The 21,009-nt window shown below is 38.8% G+C and overlaps 1 protein-coding gene across 15 annotated transcripts in view; it reads left to right on the top strand.

Annotated features, from left to right (window-relative positions):
* Nucleotides 1–21,009, top strand: part of LOC108428399 (neuronal cell adhesion molecule-like) — a 108,952-nt gene that overhangs the window by 39,672 nt on the left and 48,271 nt on the right. For all 15 annotated transcript variants that reach the window (XM_017699361.2, XM_017699365.2, XM_037542528.1 and 12 more), the window contains exon 2: nt 9,943–10,004. The gene's annotated coding sequence lies outside the window, so the exon portion shown is untranslated. The remainder of the gene's footprint in view (nt 1–9,942; nt 10,005–21,009) is intronic.

Here is a 21,009-nt window from a genome sequence, read left to right as displayed (position 1 = left end):
CAAGGGAAAACTACTTTAAAGCTGAACTATGTAAGATTTTTGTCAAGTTGAAAGAAGTAGCTTTACTGAGACAGGAAGAAATCCAGCAGGCTACATATATGGTCTGCACACGTTGCTGCACGTTGCCCTGTAAAGCCTGAAAAGTCAGAGGTCAGGTCAGATTTGTCCTTCATCAAGTTTTGACTGGTTTCTCTTTGAATGCTCAACATGACAGGATTTATCATTTCTTATATTGTCATTGTGATATACAACAACTTCATCAGTCATCACATTTTATGTCCATGTCGTGCAGCAGCAGTGCTTGTAATGGGTGGTTGTCCTGTACATTCTTACATAGAAGGTAGTTCCATCCCTCAGTTAAGCCTGAAACTCTTTGTCTCTCTCTCCTTGTGCATCTCCTCTGTAACGCTTGTTGGCTCTGTCTTTACACACAGCTCTCTCAGTGGAGAGGCTTATTAAATCACGCTCCTGTCAACCGGGCCTTTCAGCGACCAGGGAGAATTGTGCAGCGCGTTTGCCTCTTCACGTAAATCCAATAAAGATCATTCTGTGTGTGGTAATCTGTGTCATTCAATTCATGTACATGCATATATGAGTGCTTGCCTTGTCGCAGAGGGGAATAATATTTGTTTAAAGAGCTCAACTCAGAGGGACACAATGGAACGGCTAGTAAAACCGCACAAGGAAGACTTTGAGTCAGAGATTGTTTGGCCATCACAGTTGTTTGAATGGAACTATTATGGTACTTCAGGATGGGACAGTTACAGCTCATGGTCAGTACATGAGGTACTCATGTATCATGTACCATGATGTAAAACACAATGATGTTTATCACATTTAAAATTTTAATCAAAAAATGTACGTAATTGTCTTTTTTGAATATTCATAATGGAAGTAAATATTCTTCTACTATACTCTTCCTGCAAAGCACACGCCAGGACAACACGTTTACACAGTTATAATCTGAACAGGTAACCGTAGGAATGCTAGGGGTAATTTAAATTTAGTTAGTCATCTGTTTTTTTATTTGTTTTTTGCTTAAAACAAAATGATTAATTCTGTTTCTTTCTCAAAGGAAGTATGTATTATTACATACTAAGGCTTATTATTCAGTAAACTATAGGTTGCTGAGCCTAACCAATGATTTGAAAAATATGTTTCCGTCACTTTTTTAATTACTTCTCTTTTATTGATAAACCAACTTTTCCACCTCATTCAAGCATAACATTTTTTTGCCACATTTAAGTGTGTTTTTGGATTTCTGGCTTTTCTGTGCAGTTTTGATGCACATTTTCAAAATTCACAAAAAACAAGGTTAAAAGAAAACCCCAATTGTCTACTTGTAGGTCCTGATTACTGCATGAATCTCGAGCCTAAGCATAAAAATACCATCATACATGCCATATAAATATTGTAAAAGAATGCTTTGAATGGAAGTAAGGTGTAATGTTGCTCTAAAAACAATAAGTAATGAGCTGCTATGTGGACAAAAAATGTAACAGCAACAAAGATGTAATTTTTTTTACAGAAAAGTGAGTGTTTCTGTTTCATTTTTGTTTCAGAACAGTCAAGGATGCTTGCAATTTCAGTTGCATTTTTGTTTGTAGCATGATATTGTTCTTTTCCAGTTTTTGATTTCACTGCTTGAACTGATTTAAAGCTCCTAATGATCTTCCCTGCAGTGCATTCACTCATCATTTTCAGTTGATTACCATAAAATCCTGAGATGATGTGATATTTGTGTTCTATTCAGAATGTGAATAAACATCACACCATTCAAAGTCCTGCAGTGATATCTGAAAACAAAGCCATCTCAAATCTGATAAATTATTTTCTAATTCTGCCAACATGAAAGTGTTGGAGAGAAATTACGATGTCTTGGATTTCTCTGTTGATTTCTAAGAGATATAACCTAACATGCTGGGGGGTGGGTGAGGCATGGTTTGGTATAATAATTTAAACCATGTATCTAGCCTCAGGCTTTTGTCCAGTTTGAGGCCCAAAACTGGTAGGTGACTGTAGAATGATTTTGGCACTAGTAACCAAAGGTGAAAATGAAATAATGAGATGCAGTTTGCAGTTACCACATACATTAGCTTAGTATAAGATTCTCCATCTATAGCGGAGATGGTTCAAAGAGCATCACATGGCCCCTGAAGAGCCTTCTCATGCCATTGAAGTCTCCCGTAGCATTACCATCTGAATACACATCTGACGTTTTTTGGCATGGCACCAGGTTTCTGTGGCATCAGACTGCTTGTTTACTAGCACATGAAAGGCAGTGGATCCTCCTTACCGATGTCATCACGAGTGCATGATGTTACTGATCTAGGGAAGTATTCAGATTTCCTAAAGGCCTGGTGGGGAGATAGAAGGGCATACATTCTTACAAATGAAGATGCCAGAAGGGTTTTATTGTGCAGTGATGCTGTAGAAGGATCACTTTTGCTTCCTGAAAGAATGTTTCAATACGTGGACAATTAGAACCATTTTTGCTGTGAGTGTGAAGAACCTTTTTAGAGTTTAAAGAACCTCTGCATGATTGGTTCTATGCCAAAGATTTTCCTACAACCATATGTCCAATCCTGTGATCATTGAAAAACAATTATTTTTGTGTATGATTATCTTGTGCTTACTCAAAGAGAACATGTTAAGCAACAGTTGAAGGAAAATAAATGTTTTGTTTGCTATATTTCTAATTTGTCCCTTTAACCTTGAGGTGATATGCAAGACAGACAGACTTAAGCTCTTAAACCTTTGAAAGAACAAGCTGTGGGTGGTAAACCCACAATTCCAGAGACATACAAACTCTTCTGGCCTCTCTCTCTCTCTCTCTCTCTCTCTCTCTCTCTCTCTCTCTCGCTCTCTCGCTCTCTCTCTATCTCTCTCTCTCTCTTTCTCTCTTTCGGTCAAAGATTTGGTAAGGGACTCACCCATAGCTATGGAAACCAGCCTGAGCTGTTGTTCTTTGTGTGTGTGTGTGTGTGTGTGAAGCGAAGAGGAAAGGAGGGTGGGCAATTCTAATGTTCAGATGTAAAAGCCAAAAAGGGGCTTGGTTGACCTCCACGTCCTTTCTTTGAGATTTTGGTAGTAATTTGTGTAAATATCTTTTAAGACCACTACCATTCTCTTGGCTTTGCATGTAGTTGAGCAGATTAAAACACTTTTGCTTTATTAGAGCTTTACTCATTCAGGTTTTTAATATAAAAGGCGTATTATATCCATATTTCCTCTGGGTCAAAGGGTACTCAAGTGTATTACACCACATTTGATCTATAATCATCATGATAAAATGAACATTGATATGAACTCCCCAGGTCCCTTTCAAATTAACCTACATTATGGAGCTCAGAGTCAAATTTAATAGCATTTGTGAGCTGAAGCGCTCATATAAAATACTGCCACATGATTAGACATAACCACATGGAGTACTCGGTGGTTAGCAGTGTTACCAGAAACCACCCTTCAATGTTTAGCCATTAAGAGTAAGTTATTCACTTTTCAGAGATATTTCTAAGGAGATTAGATATAAGATAATCCACTTGTACAAGGGAGAGGAAGGCCAAAGCAAAATAAGTGGGGGAAAAAAACAGGAATTTCCAAAACTAGAGTTTAAATAATTATAACTCCTAACAACTGTGCAAGACCTGGTGGACTACTAAAACTATTGCCATCAAATAAAAAGCTTAAAGCTTTCATATTTGAGATAGAGAAGGAAATCAAGCTCCATTCTTCCTTCAGATCTGAAAAAGTTTTTCTGTCCACATATCAACATGCTCCATTTTAAAGATGTACCCTCCTGACTTGGCCAACCCAGATGTGTCTTGGCCACCCCAAAATTTCTGCCATGACATTGGCTTTCACCTCGCTGCAGGGCAAGTGTTTCTGTCTTTAAGTGGGGAGTTGTTTTGCTATCGGCAGTCTGCGGAACAACTGTCCAAGTTCTGTCCAATCCCCTCAAAGCTTCACAGAATTCTCTCTAATTTGCTGTGACTTCACTGACAGGAACAGATCCTAGATCAGCACTCCTGCTGTAGCAAGCTTCATGAATATAGGCCCAGATCTCAGTATCGCTCAATGTATTTAGATTTACTTGGTTTGTGAAAAGCAGGAAATACCACCTACATATATATATATATATATATATATATATATATATATATATATATATATATATACATATATATATATATATATCCTGACCCTGAAAAGTGAATAACGTGTACTTATTGTTACTTATACTTGAAGGGTGGTTTCTGACTTTTGCACGTTACTGTACATTATTGTCATTGGTGATTAGTAAATACTGTAAGATGAACACATTAACTCTCTGAAACAGACAGTACAAGGTTCATTAAAAGGCTTTCATTGATGTTTCTGAAGCAAATAGAGGGCTGCCTTTGAGCAGTCATCTGGCACTTCCCAGCAGAGAACTATGAGTGATGGTCCTTTAATGGATATTAGCCATGTTTGCACAAACCATGTGTTGTTTGTATGCCATGACAACTGCACAACAGAAAAACAACAGTCTGTGTTGTTGGGAGCAGAGCTGCTTTTGTAGGCACAGAGGGCCGAGAGTAAAACTTGTGAGAGTTATGGCCCCCTGTATAGCCCACTCCAGCACACTTGAGAGCATTCAAACTCTTGTTCTGAGTTTTAGCCAATCAGAAAGCAGCTCCATTCATGAGTCTGAATAGAGACCCACCATAGGAGCTGCTCCTCTGAGACAAAAAAGGAGAACACTCAGACACACATACTGTTTTTTATACAATGTAAGGATGTGAGGTTTAAAATGTATAGGATATATGTAACTACCTCTCTTTATGAGACTTTTCTAAGCCTAACTGTAAACCTAACCCCAAACTCCGGTAACCATAAATAAAAGATTTTATTTGCAGATTTGGTATTTTGCAAAATAAGGACCATTTTACTGGTACAGACATAATACATTTACTCCTTTTTTCTCAGTTTTTCCTACAAGTCTGGATATTTTTGTCATGGAAATGTACAAGGTCCCAGTCCAACTCACTCACACATAGTCCTCTCCTCAGACACAATCTGCTTCAGTGTAACTATGTGTCGTCCGGCCTTGTGCCTCTCTCAGCGGGTGAGTCAGGAGGAATGAACCTCAGCACAGCTCTCCTCACCTGCCATTCATACACGCAGCTAGTGCATGCTGCAATAATGCCCTTCAGACCTACTCAGTCACCCCAGCTCTCTCACTGAGTGAGGCCTCCTGCTCACGCTGCTCATTACTGCCTCCACTCCTCTCACACTATCCATCATCTCACCAGCTCCACTGTCAGGAACGTCAGAGATGCATTCAGCGCTTTCTTTTGAATGAATATTTCCCGAATAAAGAGCTGCTGTGAGGTTTAATGAGGCATGATGTGAGCTGAAGATTAGAGCCGGGCTCATTATGGCCTAATTCAATCTGACTTGTTTGTTTGTTTTGTGTGGATAATTGTCTGCAATGTTTGCTGCGCTGGTTTTGTACCAATGAAATGCAACTCGATGAATCTGATCACTGAAAGGTGATCAGGCAAATATGGTGCTTTAGCTTAGCCTGTTAGTGATCTGCTGTCTGTACATCTAGATGTGCAAAGTTTGGACGGCCATGTTTTGTTAAGCGAAAATAACACATCTGCTATAAAGAACACACCTCTGCACATTTTAGTATATCTATATGTTCCATATATAAATACATTTAAATTAATGTGATACCATATATGTTTTTCGTATAACTTGATATTCATATGTATATTTTAATCTAATGTTGTGGGGCTTGTTTTGACAAAACAAAAAGGAGGGATTTATGGATGCTAGGGCAACATTATCAACAGTGTGTTAAGAGCAGAGCATCAGCCATCAGGCTCTGTTGTGCATTGGCGAACAGTGTAGACTGCAGTGTATGGCTTTCCATGTACCACTGAGAAACCTTGAACACCTAAGAGTCCATAGTCCCAATGAGGTGTGGGGGCTCTTACAAGCCTTTAGACCCCAACATTCTACATTGAGTAGCAAGGTTTGGGTAAATTGGAGCATGTCCATACATTCTGTCTATTGCTTTATAAAGTCATACATGTATGTGTGAGTGGTGTATATAGATGCCTTGTGTGCTTGTGGCCATCAGAGAGGGAATTGACTGCTTTTCTCCATGTTGGTCAAATTAAAATTCATATTGATTGAACATTTAACCTATGTCTAAGTTAATTTCAACAAGTACTCTGGTGTTTTTGCTCATTTGGGCTGATCTAAAACCAGTTTCTCATGTATAGCATCTGGATACAGCCTAAGTAGGCAATGTAGAGCTGAAGCTAAACTGCCCTCCACTTCAATATAGCTGTACCAAACCTGAGCTGGAAAACTACAGAGCAGAAAGACAGTAGTGAGTTGTAAAAAACACACAGTTACAGGGTCTGGTTATTTGGAGCTCCGTTCGTTGTCCTATGTGATGGACAATGTGCTTTGAACAGGATTATGTTTCGGGTTTGTGCGCTTTTGTAAAGGGCAGTATTATTCCAGGCCAGGCGGGGAGAATAGAGACACTTTCAAAGGGAAATCGCCCTCCTTTGTTGCTTCATGCAACCATAGCTAACGGACGTCAAAAGCCTTTTTCAAATCAGTTCTCTTAATGGCTGCAATAATACCAAAGAGAAATTGGCAATAAACTGCAGGGCTGGGTTCCCTGCAGCATTGGCTGGCTGCTCTGATATGGGCTGGGTCTCGAGGGTCGTCATGGCAAACCCTGATGGGAAGGGAAGCCTATTCTCTAGCCTAAGGCACTTCCTTAACTTGTTAGTGGTATTGTGCCCTGCTGGTAACTTTCACTGGCCTCCTTCATCAGATCCTAACATGATGGCTCCGCCACTGGCTGTAAAATTATTAAGACTGGTTTCTCTATCCATGCAAACAGTCTTTGCTGATACCTGCAACTGTTTGTACTCATATCTGCTTCCTGCTACACTTTTCTCTTGCATCTTTTTAAGTCAAAAAAGAAAGATCTCACTGAAAATCCTCTAATGAAATATGACACAGTGTGAAGTGTCCTAGAAAATTTGTTGCTAAATATGTTGCTTCAGAAAGAGAAGCAAATTTGTCCCAAAAAACTTGGAGGACTATACTGGTGTTCACATGATACCAGGAAATGTTTAACCCCCATTGTGCCGAGACAAAAGATTGTTTTAATCCCGCTGTGAGAGCGCAGTGGAGGGAGGGTGGGGGTTAGGCCTGGCACTGTGTGTACGACATACTTGCTCCCTCACTCTCTCTGGCTGTCTGTCTCGTGTGCACCACACACAGTGGATAGAGATGCAGTGATAGCATTGGTACAACTTCTGGAGTATGTGGGGTTAATGTGATGGTTGAAGGCTGGGAGGAGAGTTCCATACCAGTGCTACAGGAAAAGGTAACAGCTCCACAACTTTTGAGTTTAGATGTAAATGGGAATTTCAAAGATTTTTCAAAATTTCTGCATAATTAAATGGTCAAGATGTAGACAAAGTCAATTAAAGTGGTTGGATTTGAGACTCACCGACTTGATAATGGTGGTAGAACCAAATGTCTGAAGAGTTTAATGCCTCTAAAAGCTCCCTCTCAGAAAAAAATACATAAAATGATTGTGACTGCCCAATGCCTGAGATATTGTTTTACAATGTAACCTTTATATAAACTCATATAACCTTTGGACTCGTATAACATTTTTATGATTTCTCCCTGCTTTACCATGTAGCATGTGTAGGTTGGATTGTAATTAAAATGGCTATATTTGCATTGTAGACATTGTGACCCCTGGTTTCTATCACCACCCCTATAAAGAAATCTGAGTCAGTAAGTTTCTCTACAGGGAACCATTTCAAATCAGACCACCCTGAATGACTTTGTTTACATCTCAGCCATTGAGTCATAAAGGAATTTAAAAATGAATAGGAAGAATTTCTCTTAAGGCTCAACTCTTGGTGCTGCTGATAGTGGCAGATGCACTTGTTCGTGCTCAGCTTACAGTAGTTTTGACTTTTCACTTCATTTTAGTCAATTTGCATTAGCCTATCTTTCAGACCAGGTCATACAAATTGTATGAGAATTTCTTAATATGAGAGAACTAATGAGCTGACGCGCTGCTTGCCGGATCTAATTTTATTCCTATTCTTCATTTAATAACTTTCCATTCTGAGAGCTGCCTGTGGAGAACTTGCATGTGAGTCATTTATTAGCCTAAAATTACTGTAAAAGATTTGGTCATGAATCTCATTACACCTTCTTTTGTTGGTGTTTGGAAAGAATGATGGAAATGTGAACCTCAAACAGAAGTTCAAGAGGCTTGTTTAGAACAGAAGTGGATGATTATGTGAATGCACAAGTTGTAGTCCTAATAACCAAACTGCAAATCAATAGTTCAAGCACATATCTGGCTCTCCTCACTTTGTTAAATGTACATATTGTGCAAGTGAATTGAATTGTCATTGACTGCTGCTGGTGATGAAAGATCTTCATCTTCAGAGAGGAGAGAGAAAACAATACAGTGAGAGTGACCTCAGTTGTGCTTGTTTTTCTGTTTGTTTGTTTTTTTAAAACCCCTCTCTGACTACCTGGCCTACAAGGCCTTTTCTGTTGGGCATTTGTAGAGACCTGGGCTTTATTTTAGCAAACTCAGAGCAGTTTTAAGTCAGCACCACCAGCTGCCAGGCTTCAGCAACTAGGGAGAGGACGGGGGGGAGGGCTGTTGAAAAATAACAGCAGATGATCTGCTGTTTTACACCACATTTACATTTTCCACCTGTTATTTAATGGTTTCCCTAAAGGTTAGGACTGTGGGCTTAATGAGTTCTCAGGGGCTACTTCTTAATTTATTAGTTTAGGGACATGTCGCATTTGCTGTGACTTGGTTTTCAACTGTTCAAAGGGAGAAGTTCAGACAAGCCTTTCAGAGCTGCATAGTGCATTTTTATATGTCACTGACAGTCGATGATTGTTTTTTTGGCTGAAATTGACTGTGAGAATTCAGTTCTGGGCTGGTATTGGATCTTAATAACTTAGTTGTTGCTTTAAATCTTTAAAGTTGTCATTTTTGTTTTACTGTACTGTTTACATTTCTTAATTACACAATGAATTACATAGTTATGGATATGGTATTTATGTGTTATGCTAACATATGATTTATACTTGCATTTCAAGCTTTTCTTCATATCACATAATGACAAAAACATGGCAAAAATGTATAGAATAGCTTCTCCTCTGTTTACAAACACAAATGTGGTACCAATTAAAAGGTACCAATTACCAATTAATAGTGGTACCAATTAATCTGTGCTTTCTATGAGTGAGGAATAATTAAACCCAATGTAACAAGAGGGTTCCATGCCATTTAGGTCATGGGAAAAGATTAATGTACAGAGAGTGCGGGAGAGAGTGCGGGAGAGAGTGCGGGAGAGAGACAGAGAGACAGACAGAGAGAGAGAGAGAGACGGGGGGGGGGGGGGGGGTAATCTTCCTCTCCATTCCAAGGATGGTGCCAATCCCTCCCCTTATGTATTAGGCCTTAGAGGCTGTTTCCTGTAGCTGCTTCACTTTGCTGGATTTAGATGCGATTGTGCTCTTCAATCAGCTTCTGCGTTGCCCTGGGTGTCTTATGCTGAAGGGAGTTGCTGTCATTTTTAGCAGCTGCCCTGAGTCACTGAGCTGCAGTCTTTCAGACATTTCCATAATGGACGGGCAGTAGTGGGTTGACCACAGGAGGAAATTAATCTTCTGTGCTGGTGTTCATCCATTACATGCTGCCATTGGGCCTGCAAGACTGCAGTGGACACTTTGACTTATTTGTTTTTAGCTGTGGTGCATAGCTCTGCTCCTAAGTGGGGGATGTTCCAAGGTACACAGAGAGCAACAAATGGAACTGTAATTCAGGTTGATGCTTGTTTAAGGTGTATTCACTTCTCATTTCAGGTACTGGATTCTGAGATCTGCTGTGGTGTGGGTGGAGTGAGCCAGAAGAGGAGACAGGCCTGGTGAGTGATTGCAGTGTTGTTCAGTGATATCTGGCTTTGTGTACCATCCGTTGCTGAGACGTTTACTTGGTGGATGGCTGAAATGTCAGTCATTTGTGTGATGTTGAAACTGGAAAATATCTGGGATATTTGAAGAGTTTGAGGAATCTTATCTCATACGTGGCAAAGACAAAATAGGACATTATTATGTGGATTCTGAAAGAGCTCCACTGTCTGGCTGTTTATATATGCATGGATGGGAGAATGAGGCAAGATACACAGACTATAGTGTGCTGTTGATGTTATGTCAAAAGACTGGGGACACCTTGCATTCTGTTGACATTTTCCTAGTACTGTTTGCTTTTTGTTGTTAAGAAAAATACCTGCAGTGGATTTGTGACTATAAAATAGCTTTTAACAAATACAGAGTATATTTTGCAGCATTCAGCTTGATGTTCACCAACATCTCTTCCTCAATATGAAGGAATGGGTGGGCAATATGGCGGAAATACTTGTAGATACTTGCAGATATTTTGATGATAATATCTCAGCTTTCTTATATTTATTGAGCTGGTATTGAGAAAAGCCTCATTTTATGGATACACTCAAAAACTGTGTACAATTTTTTGTTCAACATTTCCATGCTTCACAAAATCCAAATAAAAAGGTCTACATATACTCTCTTTCTTGAGAAACTCATGGTTATTCAGTGTTCTTCGAGTACTGACATATCCACAATATGCTTGGAAAATTTACAGTAAAGTATTGTCTTATTGCCCACCCCACCTTATTATGATTGTACAGTTTTCTTATCCAAACTATTGTTAAAAGCACATATTGAAAATCATACAGCTTAAAGGTGTAAACACCTGAAAGGTTTGAGTGCTGATTAGTACTGTATATAAGCTGCATGTGGTGTGGCACTATACCCAAAGTAGAGATTTTTGCTTCAGTTTTTCAGTTTTTGCAACAAAAAACTGCAAGATTCAAGATTCAAGGATATATGTATATAATAACATATGTGCAATGCAATGAGTGCAAATGAAAATACTGTGCATTTCTGTGCAATGGCAGCTAAATAGATACTCAAGTGTCTGTAAAAACTATACATGTATATATGTGTTATACACACAGTTTACATAAAGCAGTATTAAAAATATACTGTATTACATTAGCATATTGTATACATTAAATATGTGAAATAACAGCTTTCTATTTAGTCATTGCTTGCTGGTTAAAACATTTTGAAAAACTAGATGTCGTCAGACTTTGATGGACAGTGCTGCAGATAAACAGTGAAGTATTGAGCTACTGCTAGCACTATTTCCTGTAAAAACCTTATTGATTAACTGTGGCTTTCTCTTTCTGCTATGTGGCCACTGGATACTGACTGCCCTGCTCTGAATGTTTTCAAGCACAGTGGTCAATTCTGCTGTGCGACAGTCATCATTGAGCACTTGCTTTTGTGAGTCAGTAAAGTCAATGAAATGTGTATGTGTCTAAATGTGTGTGTGTGTGTGTGTGTGTGTGTGTGTGTGTGTGAGAGAGAGAGAGATAGTAAAAGGCTGCATCTGATTCGGCACTTTGAAACACATCAGGAACAATGGATTTGGGTTCAGCATTCAGAATGAGTTCTTCTGAAGTTTGTGTTCACTAGTGTCTCATTTGTTCTTAGCTGCCTCCAGCTGCAGGTTCTGTTTGTGTGTTTTGTCAGCAGTGGGGGGGGTGAAGATGAGAGAGGGGTATGTTTACTCGGAAATTGTTATGACAAATATCATGAATATACATGACTACTTAGCATTTAAATCGCCGGTGGTGTTACTGAATAGGCTCAGATGAGGATATTTGCTACTTTTTGATAACAAAATTGACCGAAAGAAAGAAAGTAAATAAATCTCACAAAGCATGCAGAATGCCAAATGTCCATCGAAGTCAGAAAGTGACTGAAAAGTTCAGAAACTAGTGAAGCTTTTTGTTCAGATTTTGTAGTGGATCATACCGTATGACAGGCTGTACTGGACATGACATGAATTATAATAATCAGAAATATGTGTGGGTGATGTAGAAGATGCTGTACATTCAGCAATACACAATCTTGCACTCCTCCTTAAACCGTTTAGCTAGAAATTAAACAATTCAAATAGAAATTAATTTTAAACATTTTCCCTTTTGCTTCAACTCTCAATCAGCAAAGACATGTTTAGTGTCTGGAGTTTACTTCATTATCTTCACACTGGATGTACATACTCTTATATAACTGTGGACAGAAGTACAGTCATGTCCATATACATTTGGTCAAGGACAAGATTATTGTTGTTTTAGCTGTCTGCCACAGTATATTGAAATTTAAATTAAATTATCTATATGAGCTCAAAGTGCAGAATTCCAGTCTTAATTTGAGGGTTTTTGCATCCAAGTTGGAGTTTTTAGGGACTTAAAAATAGCCTAAAACTATTACTGTAACAGTACAACATATAGCATTGTTAAATATGTTGGTTTTTCTTAATTCAATTAGTACAGGTACTGAAGAGTACATTAAACAGACATTAGCAAATAAAGTACACTAATTATATTGCAAGAAGCATAATAACAATGAAACAAGCTAGCCCACCATGAGAGCAGACCATCTCTTCTTTGAAAATGTTGTTTTCATTTTTACCTCAAAATCAAGAGTAGGGAGGAAAAGCATATAGGGCTAACATGTTAACTACAGGCTACTTCATTATCATTAATAATTTTACATTTGTGATATTAAATGCTCAAGTAAACTGAATGCAAACATGAACATATTAACATAAACCAGATTTTCAGCCTTTCTTTTTTCGCTATATTAAAAAATCTATCACTTTGTGACTCCATCCTGTCATACCTAACAGAATTATGCATTTACTCATCTTTACATCCCTACTAAAAGAATGGCTAGCACCCTGAATTTTAACTGTAGTTTTGCCCATTTTATTGGTATGTAACAGTGTCAGAAACTATATAAGCAAGTTTATTTGAGATTATTAACAGCTGAGTGCGGTTTGAGACAAGTGTGTGGTGATTTAGGCATAAATTTTGCACAAAGCTAATTAAACTGAGCATGAACAAAACAAAAGGGACAACAGTCAAATACTAAACATGTCTCGGTTGATCAACGACATTGAGAGAGACAATGTAAAAATGTTTATTTGCCTGAAAAATCATGTTAAATACTAAGTCGAAAATAAATTCTAGTGAGAAATGTGTTCTTTTTAAACGCCATGCAGTGTATATACATCTTACAAGAATACGTAGTGCATGCTGATTGGATTAGTATCAAAGGGCGAAGAGGCAGATTTGTCTCTGCAGGAGACAATACCATTGACCAGCTTGAGCAAGGATTGAAGAGGCCTGAGGATCCAGACGGATGGCTTATTAAGTCAGGATGTCTCACTGAACCTTAAATGTAGCTACATGGAGAGGGGCTGTGATGCCTTCGAAATAAAGTGTCAACCTATAGAGTGACAGGCCTGCTGTGCGAGAGAGAGAGAGAGAGGAAGCGATGTAACCCCAGTCTTTCTACACCGTATCCAAGGTTGTGCAGGCTGCTTCTCTTGGCTCAGTGCTGTGTTGAGCAGATGGTGTTGTGTAGTTTACTCATCTTATCATGGTCTTAATGTTCAGCTCCTCTTCATACAGCACACATTTAATTTCATGTCGTATATTCCCAGATCTGAAGTAATATCCTGCCTAACACTTGAGGTCCATTATAATTGGAAATCATTTGAACGTTTCACCCTTGAATAACTCAACCCCACCTTTTTGGTCTTATGTCATGCATAATTATAACACCAGTAATATGTGTGTGCAGTTATAATTTTTATATCACAGTGTCAGTGAAGTGTAGCCTTTCATAGAGAGATATGTGGTAAAACGTGGATGGCTAATTTGATAATTGATCCTCACAGAGAGGTGATAAAACAGAAGTGAAAGCCTTACAATATAGGTGTTGACATTATTCCTATCTAGCTGATTCTGCATTGTTCATCTGAAAAATAGTGGGATAGTCTGGTCAGATGTATACACTGACATGCTCTCCTCTTTTTTCTTTAGTCATCAATCGGCCATAATGTAGGCTTAGGAAACTGCAAACACCACCAGGGGATGTGCAGATTTTTTCATTCTGTGTTTTACTGACAATATTTAAATTCCAGAGTAACAGTTTCAAAATATAGAGAGTTTATGCATACAGTACTTAGTGTATCTCATGTGCTTGTTGCGCACAGTTTAATGAAATAAACTATTGGGAGAACTCAAAATATCACGGAAACATGATTTGTTACAGCTTCTTTTGTTTCTTCCACTGTTAAGCTGCCAATAAAACATGAATTTTTTAAAATGTGAAACTTAATATATGTACCATGTTGTCTTGATACTTATGTTCTTTTTATATATGTATGTACAATACTGTACAAAAGTCAGAAAACACTTTTCATTTATTTAATGACCAGTTGAAAGTTTCTACATATATAAACAGAACGCATATACACTATATTTCCAAAGGTATTCACTCACCCATCCAAATAATTGAATTCAGGTGTTCCAATCACTTCCATGGCCTACTTCCACGCTTCTACAGACATTTATGAAAGAATAGGTCGCTCTCAGGAGCTCAGTGAATTCCAGCATGGTACCATGATAGGATGCCACCTGTGCAACAAGTCCAGTCATGAAATTTCCTCACTACTAAATATTCCACAGTCAACTGTCAGTGGTATTATAACATAATACATATTATAATACTATAATACTATATAATTATAAAGTGTATATGGGTATGTGTATGGAATGGGTTTCCAAGGCTGATCAGCTGCATCCAAGCCTTACATCACCAAGCACAATGCAAAGCATCAAATGCAGCCATGTAAAGCACCGCCACTGGACTCTAGAGCGGTGGAGATGTGTTCTCTAGAGTGATGAATAATGCTTCTCCACCTGGCAATCCGATGGACGCGTCCGGGTTTGGCGGATGAGCGAGTTTGGTGTGGAAGAACTTGACTGGCCTGCACAGAGTCCTGACCTCAACCCGATAGAACACCTTTGGGATGAATTACAGCAGAGACTGTGAGCCAGGCCTTCTCGTCCAACATCAGTGTCTGATCTCATAAATAAATACACTCCTAAACCTTGTGGAAAGCCTTCCCAGAAGAGTTGAAGCTGTTTTTAACAGCTTTTTTTTAACAATTTAAAATGCTTGTGAAGGCAGGCGGGTGAATAGTTTTGGCAATATAGCGTAATTAACAGACGATTACACGGAAGCCTTAAAAACGAAATATGATATCAGCCGTTTCAATATTGAGTGTTTCCACCCTTTGCTTTCATTGAAGCTTCTATCTTTTTCAGGAGACTTTTTTTCAAAGAAAAAAACTGCAGGGATGTTTTTTCACACCTCCAAAGTTCAGTCTTAGAAATTGGTCATATTTTCTGCTTCACACAATCCAAGTAAACCCAGACACATTCAGTTATGTTTGGTGGTCAGTCCACTGTTCTGAGAGCACTAGCGGCTTTATTTGATGTGCAGAAGTTCTTATTTTTGGTTTGTATATCTTTTCTCAGTAAGGGCTTCTTAACAACTACACATCCTTCCAGACTCATTGTTGAGTTGTCTTCTCACAGTAGAAGAATGGACAGAAATCTGACTGATGGTCAGTTTTGGTGCTCTGGAGTGTTGCAAACTCATTTTCCTTTGACTTTCCTCTTTCTTATTTAAAGTAGATTCTATTAAATCTCCTAAATATCTCCTGACAAAAGTATGTACATTTGAAAGACTGGAAATTAAATAAACGAAAGTGCTCTCAGACTGTTACACAGTACTGTATCCTAACCTGCACACTGACAAAAGCATTCTGCCATGTTCTGTGTGGGCTACTGTTTGAGGTTCTGAAGCTGAAGTGGGCTGCTGCATAGGAAATAACATACCATCTCAGCAATTAGGTGCAGGCGTTTGCTTTCTAGGGGTAATGATGCTGTCCACTGTGTATATATTTGTGAAACAGCTCATTAATTCTTTGTCTGGTGTGCTGTGTCTGTTTCATCTCAGTGTACCTCCTGTAGAATTTCTGTCCATAACATTAGCATAGCCAGTGCAGTGCAGTCGATTTGACCTCATTCTTGTAACAGTTCATTCAATTTCTGCAGAGGCACAGACACAGATCTGTCAAGCCATGCTGCCGGTGACCTCACTAATGCAGAGCGTTGGATGGATTACAGCCTGTAGGGAACATCAGACTTATTGCTTAAATTCTAGTCCATGCCAGGGCTTTTAGAGCTTTTTTACAGCCCTCTGCCTGTCACGCGATCAGCACTTAGTTGTGGCATTTTGCTGAAAGCTAATGAAAACCGTGTCTGTGCTTTTTGCATGTGTGTATTTTTAGCTTTGCTATGGATTTCCTTTATGCTGCCTACGGTTAACATAGTTCACTTTGGGTGGTCAGCCATGTAAGGTTTTAACAAAGGTTATCTAAGTATGTCATTATGTACTAGCCCATTATGTCCTTAAACATAAAGGTGCTAAAAGGGTTGTTTGGAAAGAACCTACATGGATGGTTCGTTAAAGAGTAATTTTTGTGAATGAGATGTACAAGTGGGAAGAAAAGTTTTGTAAAGTTTTAAGAACTTTAAGGGGGATCCTGAGTGTTGCAACTGTGGAAGCAGTATCACTATCACCGGGAGATCACAAGCCCAATCCCGGGCGATGCCACAGCCATGACTGACAGTCCAACATACTGTTATAGACCCTTAACACTTCCACATTCTATGCAGAGGAAGTTGTTATAGTAGGGAGAACATTACAGTAGAGGCAATGTTTTATGAAAGAGAATGTAGACAAAGACCTCCTTTATGATGTATTGTTTGCAGAGGACTTGCTTATTTGTATGTCCTTATTAAGGCATTTACCATATATTTTCATGAAAGAGTCAGTTGTAGGAGCAGTTTTCATTTTCAGAGAGAAGCAAACTTGACAAGGTCTACAAGCTTTTCTTTGAGTATTACCTGCTTGACACATATACTGTGTTTTAACATTTCTGTTGTTAACTTACAGACACAGAATGTAAATTCACAAAACAAATTATCACCTTAATTTTACAGACATTTGATTTATTTTAATGGTTGTTACTGTTATTATTATGGTAAAATACTGTAGGTCTGAATAGTTGAGCTAGTTGAATTGGTTGAATTGCAGTAAAAGGCAGTATTTCTAAGAAATTAAATGACTGTAATTTTTCAGTTTTTTTACAATCATTGAGAAAAAAAAATACTTTTACTGTTAATTAATAGGTTTTAACTGGCACACTTGCTGGTATTTTACCTTTTTTACAACTCTTATGAGTCTTTTCTGTAATGTCAACAGATCAGTAAAAGTAAAGCGAGTGATTATTAGATGACTCGCATGCCCAAAAATTTGTGAGTTGACCCCCAAGCATAAAGCCATCAAAACATTACTTACGCATTTGATCCTATATAGTACCAGTCAGTCTCCGGTGGGCAGTCAGTGAACCCTCAGTCATTGATATGTCCATTATCTCAAATGCTTGGGTGAACAGTTCATTGGCTTATAGAGGCTGCACATTAGAGAGGGTCGCTGAACTGACCAGTGGAAACAAAGCCTTGTGGTCAGTGGACTGCTTACTTTAGTCTGTTTGGAAACCCATATGTGGACACTGTGTTCATTCTTGTATTTATGAAATAAGGAGGTCTAAAACTCCAGCAACCTTTTCTGTGACTGAAAATGTGTAAATATGTGATGACAGTTCAGTTTTAGTGTGATGTCCTTTTCCTTTAATGAGATCTGTGACATCAAAGGGCAAAGGGGATGTACTTAAAAAGTGTGTGAGGTTGTTGTTGTTTTTATAATTGAAATCTATGTTTACTCAGTGCATTGTAAACAAGGATTGCTGCTCTCTGCAGACTGAGGAAAATGATTTGCATATGAATGTGTCTGTTCTTCCTTCTGTTAGTAAAGAGCTAGAGCACTGAGGAGTATCTCAGTAGAAATGTCTAGTCTTAGAATTTACCACGCAAGGTAGATGTAGTTGTAGCTCACAGTAAACATTCATTTCTTTTTAGTTTAGCGTTTGCAATGTGCAAAAAAGTTGCTGTTCCATAGATGTGTTTATCAGTTTGTATAATGCAACCTGTATCCAAGGTCTCAGTTCCTGAACTCCTAATTTCACTGAAGACCACTCACACATAAATGCAAACCTCACAGCAGTCAGTGGCAGCCAGAATTTTAGATCGCATTCCCATACCCTCTCTTTACCCAGAATAGAAGAATGTAATTAATTTCTTTTTATTATTAGTATAGTAATTAATTTATTTTCTGCCTGTTAAATGACTTACCAAAGTACCACTTATGAGCATGTGATAAGGATATGAGTGAAGTCGTGTCTTCTCATATGGCTTAACCTTTTACAATTCCACATCATTTTCACATGCTCAGATGTATCGACCCAATTACACAGTGACTGAGGAGAGTCTCATTATCTGCATTGGTAATCCCACATGTCTGATTAGGTGCTGCTGCTGGGACATTACTGATTGGCCCTCACACCCTGCAGAAAGCACGATTTGATTTTCTCACAGTTTGAAAGGGGTATTGTTTGGATGGTTGAGGTCTGAAATTGGATGGCCAGGGCTTTTTGAAAGCAGTGGAGGGGAAAGGATTGGTATTCACCTGCAGGATCTGAATGGGCTTAAGGAGTGGCTAGAGTTGCCACGAGCCTCCCTGATTCTCAGCCTGGAAATCTGATTATTTCATGACAAAACACAGTGACACTCCACAGTCACGTAACTGACTGATAGTACATCTGAATATGTGCATCTGTTCTTTCCCTCTACATATGTAGCAGTATGACATACTGCTGAACATCTACTACAGTGTTATGAGGAAAGGCTGTCTTATTCCCAACGAATGAACTTCTCTCCTTCGCTCTCACATTTTCTTCTCCCTCCCAAACACTTTCAGTTTCTTTCTTTCTTTCTTTCTTTCTTTCTTTCTTTCTTTCTTTCTTTCTTTCTTTCTTTCTTTCTCTTTCTTTCTTTCTTTCTTTCTCACTCTCTCTATCTCCCTTTCTCTCTCTTTATCTATCTCATTCTCATACTCTATTTTTTACTCCTTTTGTCGTACTCTGTCTTTTTCCTTTCTATCACAAGTCTCTTTGTTTCTCTCACTCTTTCCTACTTTCTCTTTCTCTTTCTCACTCTCCCACGTGTTTTCTCTCACTCTCTCACATGAGCTCTGTTTCTTACTCTCTCACATGTTCTCTCTTTCTCATTCCATCCCTTTCTCTCTTCCACTGGTTTTATTGTTTCTCTCTCTCTCTCTCTCTCTCGCTCTCTCTCTGTCTCTGTCTGAGTCTCTTTTCTTCTCCTCTTTATTAGGGAGTCTGGTTTGTGCAGGTCAGGCATAATAGGTACAGGGCTGAAATGACTGAGGACTAATGAGAAAATGCTGCCTGCCACTGTTCTGTATAGTTGTGCTCTGTGTGAAGGAGACCCCTCTGTTACAATAGCTGGGCTTCGGAGGGTTTGAACTGCCTTTGATTGCATTTCCTGGCTCTAGGGATGCACTGTGTGTTTGAATGTTAAGTGGGAGCAGGACCCAGACCACCTCCAGAGCGACCTCTGAAAGAAACAGGTGGGACGGCCTTCTAGGAAAGAGTGGAGCCTTTTGAGCCAGCAGAGGAATGAGGAGGTGGGACAGTAATTCAATAAAAGTGCATCTGTCATTCCTTATTTCCATACTGACCTAACCCATTCTAAAAGGTATCAGTGCTGAATATACTGACAGTTGCGTTTACATAGGATTACTTTGACAGATGGAAAAAACAGTATATCCTTACAGCAAAGCAAATCCTGGTATACAGAAAACTTTAGTCAAAATTGTGGATGGTATATTTCTTAATTTTGAAGTGCTGTAGCAGAAGGTAGTTGTGAATGTCCGTATTAGCTCTGTTCGTTATAACATGTTCAGGTACATATCAAGTGGCAATATCGTTATGATGATAAATGACATCTTGAACTTTTTGTAGCTACCTGAGGTTTTGCCCTTTTGTCGAGAGATCACAAATTGAAATACTACACAGAATGTAGTAGAGAGCATAATTCACCCTTTTAACTCCTGAGATGCACAGTGTATAGAATGCTGAAGAAAAATGACTACTATTCATTTTTCAATTAGTTACTACTACAAAATATTCAGTTACTAATATGAAATATTCAGTAACTACTTCAGAATATTCAGTAACTAGTACAAATTATTAAGTAACTACTATGAACTATTCAGTTACTTCTACAGATTATTCAGTAACTACTGTAAATTATTCAGTAACTACTATGAACTATTCAGCTATGTGGACCTACCAAGAGGACCCTCAGGGCTTAAGGAGTTAATGCCTGTGAATGTTTATTTTTTTGCTGAGTGACCCAGAGAGCACCAGGTGTACTTCTCCCCTTTACTGTCTCCCACTTCTCTCCTGTTGCCATGGTCACCTGCACCTTGCGCATCCCATTATGGGATGCAAAGCGATATAGTCTGACATCTCCTGTGGATGACTCATGGAGACCTCAGTCTGCTAAGCAGCAGGGTAGACACAGAGGCGTTTAGCTGAGCAGGTGCAGGAAGCCTTGTATAAGCATCTTTATATTATATAAACCAAATATTTGTTGAGTGGGGAAATTAGTGCATTTATAAGCATGTTAAAGGCGATAAATCAAGATGAGTATTGGCTGTGTGACAGTGTCATAGATCTAACTAATAGCTCAATCCCACTCTTTCTACTGGCATTTTGAATCCACCCGTTTCCGCAGGTCGTTACTCAACTCAGCCTTTTGTTTGGTTCTATGATACATTGATAGGTGGGAAAAGAAAGTTCTGCAGCACTTATAATTGCAGTCGGCAACAATGGTGCAGGAGCTGGCCGAAAGCACTGGCACCACTGAGAGTCAGCACATCCTAAAGCTCACAGGAGAAAAAAAAGCCCATTGATTACGGATTGTGCTA

Source organism: Pygocentrus nattereri, chromosome 11 (assembly GCF_015220715.1).
Source record: "Pygocentrus nattereri isolate fPygNat1 chromosome 11, fPygNat1.pri, whole genome shotgun sequence".
In the NCBI taxonomy this organism is placed as follows: domain Eukaryota; kingdom Metazoa; phylum Chordata; class Actinopteri; order Characiformes; family Serrasalmidae; genus Pygocentrus; species Pygocentrus nattereri.
The sequence above is the reverse complement of the archived record's forward strand: the minus strand, read 5'-3'. Positions and strand labels throughout refer to the sequence as shown.